We start from the raw sequence: 9,036 nt of genomic DNA on the forward strand, positions 1-9,036 counted from the left end.
GTCTTCGACTCTTATGTGCTGCCCAAACTGTATGTGAAACTGCATTAAGGTGTGAGCTGCGAGATCCACAGCAAGGTAGTGAGGAATTGGTCCCGGGAGGCATGAAAGGATCGGACACCCCCACCCCGCTTCAGACCTGCTGGTGCTGCTCCCAGACCCCCTCCAAAGCCTATGTAAAGAACTATCTGCCCATCAACATTCCTGAACTGATCAGAGGAAAATAAAATGATTGGTCAACCTTAAAAAAAAAAGAAATCAATGACTCCATGAGACAGCATGAAATACTAGACCAAAGTCAAAGAATTGAAAAATAGAAGAAAATGTAGGCTGTGATTAAAAAAAAAACTGACCAGGAAACATATCAAGGGTCGATAATTTAAGAATTATAACTCCCTGAAAACCATGATTAGAAAAAAAAAAGCCTGCACACTATCTTTCAATGAATTGCAAATGAAAATTACCCATATCTATTAGAACCACAGGGCAAAGTGAAGAGGGAAACCACTGATCCCTTGATGAAAGAAACCCCAAAAGGAAAAGACTGAGGAATGTCATAGCCAAAATCCAGAGCTCCAGAGTTTTTTCAAAGGTAAGGAAGTGAGTGACAGAATGCTCAGTATGTGCCAGTTTAGTTGGAATGGAAAGAGTGTGAAAAGAAAAAATGTGAAGTCTTCAAAGTTTTGCTGGAGCCACATTGTAAAGGGCTTTGACTGCCAAGGCTGAGGAATTTGTATCTTATCCTAGAAAATATAAGAAGCCACTGCAAATTCTTGATTAGCAGAGTGACATGGTCAGACCCTTGTATTTAGGAAGATTACATTGATATTGGGGTGGGGGTGGGGTTAGTTGAAACAAGGATACCAATAAGAAGGCTATTGTAATGTCTAGCTGAGAGAGAATAATAGAGAAAACTAGGGTGGTGGCCATGATGAGAAGGGGATAGATTCAAGAGGTAAAATAAATTTGTTGTGAATTGAAAAAAAAAGAGAGATTCTTAAAATCTAGCCAAATGCTGAGATTCTTAAAATCTAGCCACTGCTCAGATTCTTAAAATCTGGTCCACTTAGATTAGAGATACAAATGTTTAGATTTCTTAAGAGTCTGGTCATTATGGTGAATTCTTTAAATCTCATCCACCCCCAATCAATGTTCTAATAAATCTTGTCTTTGGCTGAAAGAAGACTTGGGTTAAATTCATTTGGACAGGACCATGTGTTGTGATTTTGGGGTTTCAGCTCTCCTAAACCTCTAAACCTCAACACAACCAGTGCTGGGAACTGAACCTAGCTCTTTTGATTCCAAATGCAGTTTTCTGTCAGATGTACCACATTGATTTCTTATCAATTATGCTCTGTCGTAGAACATATAACCTTCTATTCCCATCTAATATTTTAATAGTATGAGTTCTTCAAATATTTAGATAATATATTTTCAAATAAGGCATAAGATGGTGCTCTAAAACCTATTTTCTATCAGACTATTTTCTAGTTTTCTTGGCAGTTCTTGTCAAAGAATACCTTCCCCAAAAGTTTGTGCTTTTGCATTTATCAAATAAATCCATCAACTGCTAAAAAAAAAATCTGGGACAATATACTTTTTGCCTAAGCAGTTTTCATTTTTGATTTCTTGAAATACAGATCAGAAAAAAAAAAACCAGGCTTAAAAAATAGCCAGTTGTATTTTAAATGAAGCTGCTTGACTGAGCCTTTAAACCCAAATCATTCTGGCTTTCACTGAATGGCCAACAATAGGCCCCTTCCAAGCCTCAGTGGCTCATTGTTTAGTTTTGATGGCTTAGAATGAGTGTAAATAGCAATTGTTTTCTGTTCTGGCCAGAAACTCTGAGGGTCTTCCCCTTCCAGACCGGATTATCTTTGTGATGGTAAATTGGGCCACCCTTTGTGTCAGTTCTTACCTAGCCCTTAGTCACTGAATGGGCATGGCCTCAGACAAACTGAGATCTAGGAAAGACCTTAATTTAGAAAAGCCAGGATCACTGGGCCATTACCATTTGTCTTGACCTTTGTCTTGCCACTGGACTCCAATGACTGGAGGAGAGAGCAAGGCTGATGACTTTCACAGCTCTGCCTCACTCAGATTCAATTCAGGCACAAGTCAAAGACATCACTTTCATAATGTCATTGGTCATTTCAAGAACAAAGGATGAACAATAACAACAAGGTTGACCTCCTCTAGGAATACTTCTCTCTCTGTTGTTGAATAGACCTGTGATTTCACAGATTTGAGCAATTCCTTTACCCATACATAGAAGGACTTCTGCAATTTACGTTCTTAGAGAGTATTCTGGGGGGCACTGAAAGTTTAAGTGACTTATCCACGGCCATACCACCAGTATGTATCACAGGCAAGGCTTGAAGCAGGTCTTCCTGATTCTGATTCTGGCTCTCTAGCCACTGAGCCATCCATGGCTGCCTTCTGTGATTATCTGTAACTAAATATAATACTCTACGTTCCTAAGCATAAGGAGGCAGCTAGGTGGCTCAATGGATAGGGCATTAGGCCTGGAGTCAGGAAGACCTGAGCTCAAATCCAGCTTCAGAAGCTTCCTAGCTGTGTGTCTCTGGGCAAGTCACTTGACCTCTATTTGCCTTAAACCCCAAATAGGGTCAGGAAGAGTTGGACATGACTGAACAACAACAAATGTGTCAGGCTCTGTAGATACAAAGACAAAGGTGAAATGGTCCCTGACCTTAAGGTGCTTATAATCTCTCTGAGGGGAGACAATCTATACATCAATATTGTTATGTAGTCATTGCAGTCACGACCACCTCTTCCTGATCCCATGGACCTCTGTTCGTGGGGTTATTTTGGTAAAGATACTGGAGTGGTTTGTCATTTTCTTCTCCAGTGGCAAACAGAGGTTAAGTGACTTGCCCAAGGTCACATAGCAAGGGAGTTTTTGAGGCTGGATTTGAATTTAGGTCTTTCTGACTCCAAGCCCTGAGCTCACTGGCCCACCTAGCGACCTCTTATAAATAGGTATATATCAAAATGTTTACATGATAGGGTTTTATTTGGGGCGGGGGGAGGGAAAGGTAATAGCAGCTCCACTCTATCTTTGTACTTATTTTCTATTACTTTTCTTGCATATTCTACATTTTAGTCAAAGTGGATGATTGGCTATTTCCCTGGGATTCTAGTTCTGCCCTCAGTTAGCTCCATGAGAAGCAACATTGTATTGGTAGGGACAACAAATGCATAGATAAGTATAGGAAAAATACATAGAAAATAAATGCTAGGTTATTTTGTGGGGGAGCATGACCATAGCAGCTGGAGGGATCAGGAAAGGCTTTGTATAGCACATATCACTTGAGCAGAATTTTGAAGGAAACAAGGGATGTTAAGAGGCAGAGATGAGGAGTGAGTACATTCCAAGCAATGGAGACAGCTGAGGCAAAAACATAACATTTGGAGATGATAGGTTATGGGCCCGAGCCGAGACCTTTGTCCCTTGCCCCAAAAAAGAATTTGGGGTCCCATTTGTCTATGGGTCCCAGAAAACCCTTAAACTTTCTTTGACCTCACTCTGGTCTCAAACAGTTACCTGATCTTATCCAGACCCCATTTAACCCTCTTCTTTCCAGTTCCCCTCATTATCTATTCCCATTGTTTATTCAACCTCCCAGATATTCCGATCAGAATTCTCTCTAAACTCACCCCAGCTTGAGGATCTTTCTCCCAGCCCCTCCTCCGAACACCCAAAATTATTTGAGTGTATATAAGATACACCCTGGCCCCCATTTAAATGCTCAGACTTCCTCATGCCTGCTTGTCCTTATGGGTGTCAATAATGTTCAGATTCCTTAAGAGTTTGACCTGTATGGTTTATCCCTAATAAACTTTGTCTCTAACTGAAAGAAGATTTGGGCTGAACTCTTTGGGGCAGGCCCACTGTGCTGTTTTGGCATCTGAGCACCCCAAGAATCTAGACCTCATCAGAGATATTTTTTTTAAGTGAGTCCCTGATTCTTTCTAGGGACACCATGAGTGTTATTATGATGGGAATTTCCTGCTAGATAATAGGTTTTGTGATGAGAAGGATACATAATAATAGGTAACAATCATATAGTGCTTTAAAATTTGCAAAGTGATTAATATATTATTATATTTGATCCTAACAACAGCCCTAGGAGGTAAGTGCTATTATTATCTTCATTTTACAGATAAGGAAACTGAGGCAAAGAGAGGTTAAATGACTTGCCAAGCATCATAGAACTAGTATCTGAAGTGGGATCTGATCTACAATTATCTGGACTGTGGGATCAGTGCTCTATCATTGTAACTCCTAGCTAGATGCAGAGTCTTTTCTTTAAAGTATATGAAGAGGCCAGATCCGTGTCCTCACATAAGAGATGAAGACACAACATGAAAAGCCATTTCTGTCTCAACTGATGTCCTTTTTAGAGCACCCCAGCTTCACAATACATGGCAAGGATTGAAAGTATGGGTGTCCTAACCTCTGCTCAAGCTGCATTTTATGACGACAAACTCTGGTGGGATCCAGCTGTAGTTCTCACTGACTTCCCTCCCACCAATTTCACCACCCTCGATGAAAACCAGGACTGGGAGGAAAATGAAATGAGCTCTTTCTGATGAGTGCATACATTTTTAACCACATCTGTCACTATAGATTAGTGTCGCAAAGCACTTTAATGATGTTGCTTGGCTCGCCGCTCCTTGTCGGACACAGGGCAGTGAGATTAGTCCAAGGGGTTGTAGAAAGTGAACAAATCTTTCCCTTTTTCCATTTCATAGGAGCCATTAAGTGTATATTGCCATCTGAACCACGATGAGGCAGAGCCGTTTTCATAATTCTGTAAGTAAATGAAGCTGGCAGACTGTAGAAAACAGTATTAGCCAATCATCCTTTTTTTACCCTTTGGAAGGCAAGAGCTTTCTAGAAGCCAAAGTCAGTTTTACTAGTCTCCCAGCTAGGGACATGAGGAAGCTCTAATTTATTGATGTGCTAGGAATTCCACTCTATAAATGGGAGTTACTTGTCGGTATATCATTCATTCAACAAATATTTATTAGGAGTCAGCTGTGCTAGATGTTGGCGAATGTACAAAGGTTATGGCATAGGACCATAGATTTCAAGCTGGTAGTTGCCTCAGAAGCCACCTAGTTTAATCTCCTAATTTTACAGATGAGGAAACTGAGTCCCACAGATATTAGGTGACTGGCTAAAGGTGACACAAGTGGTTCCTTTTTGAAGCTTGCAGTCTAGAAGAATGATAAGACACAAATACAAGGGTGTGCTGGAATCAGCTTGGGAGAGTCAATTGTTAAATTTCCAGTGTGAGCATTTACACCTCTGAAATTAACAAACACTGTAAATCAACACTCAATTTATTGTTTTGTTGATTTTTTTAGACTTAAGACTGTGAAGGAGAAAATGTTAATATTTCAGATTAAACTTAAAAGTCTATTGCATATATTTTTTTCTGAAGAACCAGCTGTTAAGCATTTACTAGAATAATCTTGACTATAATAGAATACAGTACAGCCTAAGTTTATTAGAGAGATGTAAAACAGCATGGCTTGAGAGGTCCAAGGTCTTTGCTAACTGAAGAGGGGTAGGAGTCAAGGAAGGCTTCCTAGAAGAGCTGGCATTTGAGATGGGCTCTAAAAGTAGAGAGTCAATGTATTCCAGATAGAGGAAACAGAAAAAGGAAAACTTTAAAAAAAAAACACATCCAAAAGGCACATGATATATTCAGGCCATAGGACTGTGGCCATAGAGTCAAATGCCTGAAAAAGAGTAGTAAGAGATATAAGACCAGAAGGGTGATGTCACATTGCAATAAAGGACTTTGACTTTTGCATGAGAGGTGATAGGGAGCCAGTGAAGATTGTTAAGCAGAGGAGCAAACATGTTTAGATTCTTGCAAAATGGTGATAGCCAAGTTGTAGATTCCTAACAAATGTTTGTTGAAATGGAGCATGGAAAGAGCAATGGATTGGAGGAGGGAAGAATTGCAAGATTCTAGTCACGTGGAAATGACAACCTGTATTAGGGTGATGACTAAATAGAGAAGAAGGATTAATGTAAGAGATGTGGCAAAGGTGGAATCCTTAGGACTTTGTAGTTGGTTTGACAGGAAAGATGAGAGAGAGAGAGAGAGACAGAGAGAGACAGAGACAGAAGAGAGACACAGAGAGAGAGAGAGAGAGAGAGAGAGAGAGAGAGAGAGAGAGAGAGAGAGAGAGAGAGAGAGTAAAAACTAGGTCCCAGGTTACAATAGAAGACTTAGGAGCAGAAAACTGTTAGTGATAGAAACTTACTCTCTGTTAATCTCTAGAAGCAGGTTATGTATCAGTTTCTTAAGCCTGAGATAGATGGAGAAGCAGGATCCCTCACAATGCTGGGTAATCATTGTAGTATCATGAGGACCATATGGATTTCCCCTTTCTTGTGTGAGGGCCTTCCATGCCTCCCTGGGCCTTCATTCACAGCAGGTGTTGGTGACTGTATTTCCCACAGAAAGTGGCAGTGTGGAATTGGTCCACCTGGGGATACAGAAGCAGTTAGTACAGGGATCTGAATTGTGGGCATCACTATAAGAAATCCGCTCATAATGAACTGACTGAAGTCCTCCCCTTCCTTTTGTGCAATGACTATAGCAAATGCTCTGGGACTGTCAGAGTCAGGGCCAAGACTTTTTACTCTCATACCTGTAGCAAACTGATAATCCCCCATTCTACATGTCCATCCTTCTGAGAAGCCCAGTGCCTGCCTAGAAATCTAGTTATCTATAGCCTTATTTCTCACTGTTCCCTAACACCAATGCCAGGCCAGATTCCTTAGCTGCTCCTAACAGATATCACCTCCCATAGGAAGCCTTCCTGATTTCCTCAGATGCTACTCCCTTGTCCCTAAATTACTTTATATTCATTTTAGGTGTAGATTTTGCATATGTTGGCATGTATACATATACGTGCTACAAATGAATACCCCTATAGAATATAAGCCCTTTGAGGGCAGGCTCTGATTTACTTTTTGAAAACTATATTCCCAGTGCCTAACACACTGCCTGGCACATAGTAGGTGTTTAAATAAATGTTTGTGGATTTATTCATTCAATGCTTCCCACCCTTGTAGATTGATTTACAGATTAACATTATTTCTCCCTGTTCCTTAACTAAGACACACATCAATCTCCCCATTCTACAAATATTCCTGGGACAGTTAGAGAACAAAGTAGATAGAAAACTGGACCTGGAGTCAGGAAGACCTGAGTTCAAATTATGCTGCAGAGACTTAACTGCATAAACCTTGCCCAGGATCAGAAAAGGCCAGCAACTTAGGTGGGGGCTGAGTTACTATTAGAAGAGTCAGCATGAGGAGCAGCTAGTGGTGCAGTGGATAGAACACTGGCCCTGGAGTCAGGAAAACCTGAATTCAAATCTGGCCTCAGATACTTGACACTTACTAGCTGTGTGACCCTGGACAAATCACTTAACCCCATTGCCTAGGGTGAAAAAAAAAAAGAAAACATAGAAAAGCCAGCATGGTATAGAGAAAGGAGCCTTGTATTTGAACCCAGAGGATCAGGGTTCATATTCAGACTCTTCTACTCATTATTTGAGTGAAAGCAAGTTACTTTTCTTTTCTAGGCCTTACTTTTCACAGTTGAAAAATGTGACATGATCCTATGTCTAAATCTTAGATCTGAAGATCCCTAATACAAGCTGGTCATCTAAGCAGGAGGAGTTTGAAAACGGGACTTGATTTTGGGTGGCAGGAAGAACAGAGAATGGTATGATCAACAAACTAGCTGGGAAATGTAGAACCTAATGTATTGGTAAGAGGTTGGATGGGCTGAGAACAGCAGCATTAGTCAGGATAACTGATAGGGGAGTTGAGTGAGGCTGGTGGATTCTTCCATGAAGAGCTGCCCTAACATGGGTTGTTCACAGATTTATATTTTCTTCCCTCTACTCTAAGAATGGTGATCATGTCCTTGTATAAAAGAAGCCTGGCCGCCTATAGGTGGAGAACTGTGATCATTTAGCTGTTGGAATCCTCTGAGGTAAGCTTGGGAAGCGACATGATGTCCTTTACAAAGGAGAAAGGTACTGTAAGTAAGATCTCTATTTCCCAGAAGTAGCATTTTCAAATTTCTTTCCCAAAGTTGGAGTTGGAGGGCCACTAATGGGTATTGGCGGTGATGGTGGGAGCAAGGGATCAGTGAGGGCCTGAAGTTGAAGTTGGAGTGTCAGATTCAATATTACAATTTCCATGCCATCTTCCTCCCTCTTTGTATTATTGGCTGCCACAGCCTTGATCTTCCAGAAAGCCACTCTGTTGACTTTCCTAAAGTGTGGGTCTGATCATGTGATCCACCCTTAAAAGGTTGAATGTGTGCTCCACTGAGACTCAAGTAATCTCATTATGAACCATCCACATATACCTTCTTGACCTATGTGCCTGTGGTTGCATTCCTCCCTTCCACAGAAGGCCTGTGATAGGTCCTTCCTTCAGAGCAGGGCTTCTTAAACTTTTCCCACTCGTCACCCCTTTTGGAGTGTCAGTAATGCTTGTTGGCATTTGTGGCCTGAGGGCATGCACAGTGCAAAGTGTGCATGCTTTATGTTCAGAACCAGGGCTACGGTGAAGTTGCATGGTGCAACATGGGCAATTGGTGCCAGAAACACCTCAGATTCATTACGCATTTGATTATTAATTAATTTTTGGTCACTGAACATTCAGAAACCTTTTAGTGTTGCCAGATTTTTCACAGCCCCATATGGGGTCATGACCCACAGGTTAAGAAGTACTGCTTTAGTTGTATTGACATGTGTGAACCATTGGTAAGCTCTTGCTGCACACTAAGCCTGCCTTCTTTTGCAGTCATATATTTCTGTAATGATCTATTTTATGCTGCTTTTCCTACTCTTGTCCAGACTAGAACATATAGATGAATGGATGCCTGTTGAAGTTGGTCCATTAGTATATATGTCTTGGATGAACCCGGTAAATAAATGATGAACTGAAGCCAGACTTGAATAGGA

The 9,036-nt window shown here is 40.9% G+C and overlaps 1 pseudogene; it reads left to right on the forward strand.

The window, feature by feature from the left end:
- The window catches only part of LOC110222546 (small ribosomal subunit protein eS26 pseudogene), a 379-nt pseudogene extending 171 nt beyond the window's left edge, over nt 1–208 (forward strand).
- The last annotated feature ends 8,828 nt before the right edge of the window (nt 209–9,036 follow it).

Source organism: Phascolarctos cinereus, unplaced genomic scaffold (genome assembly GCF_003287225.1).
Source record: "Phascolarctos cinereus isolate Bilbo 61053 unplaced genomic scaffold, phaCin_HiC Scaffold_4;HRSCAF=312, whole genome shotgun sequence".
Classification (NCBI taxonomy): Eukaryota; Metazoa; Chordata; class Mammalia; order Diprotodontia; family Phascolarctidae; genus Phascolarctos; species Phascolarctos cinereus.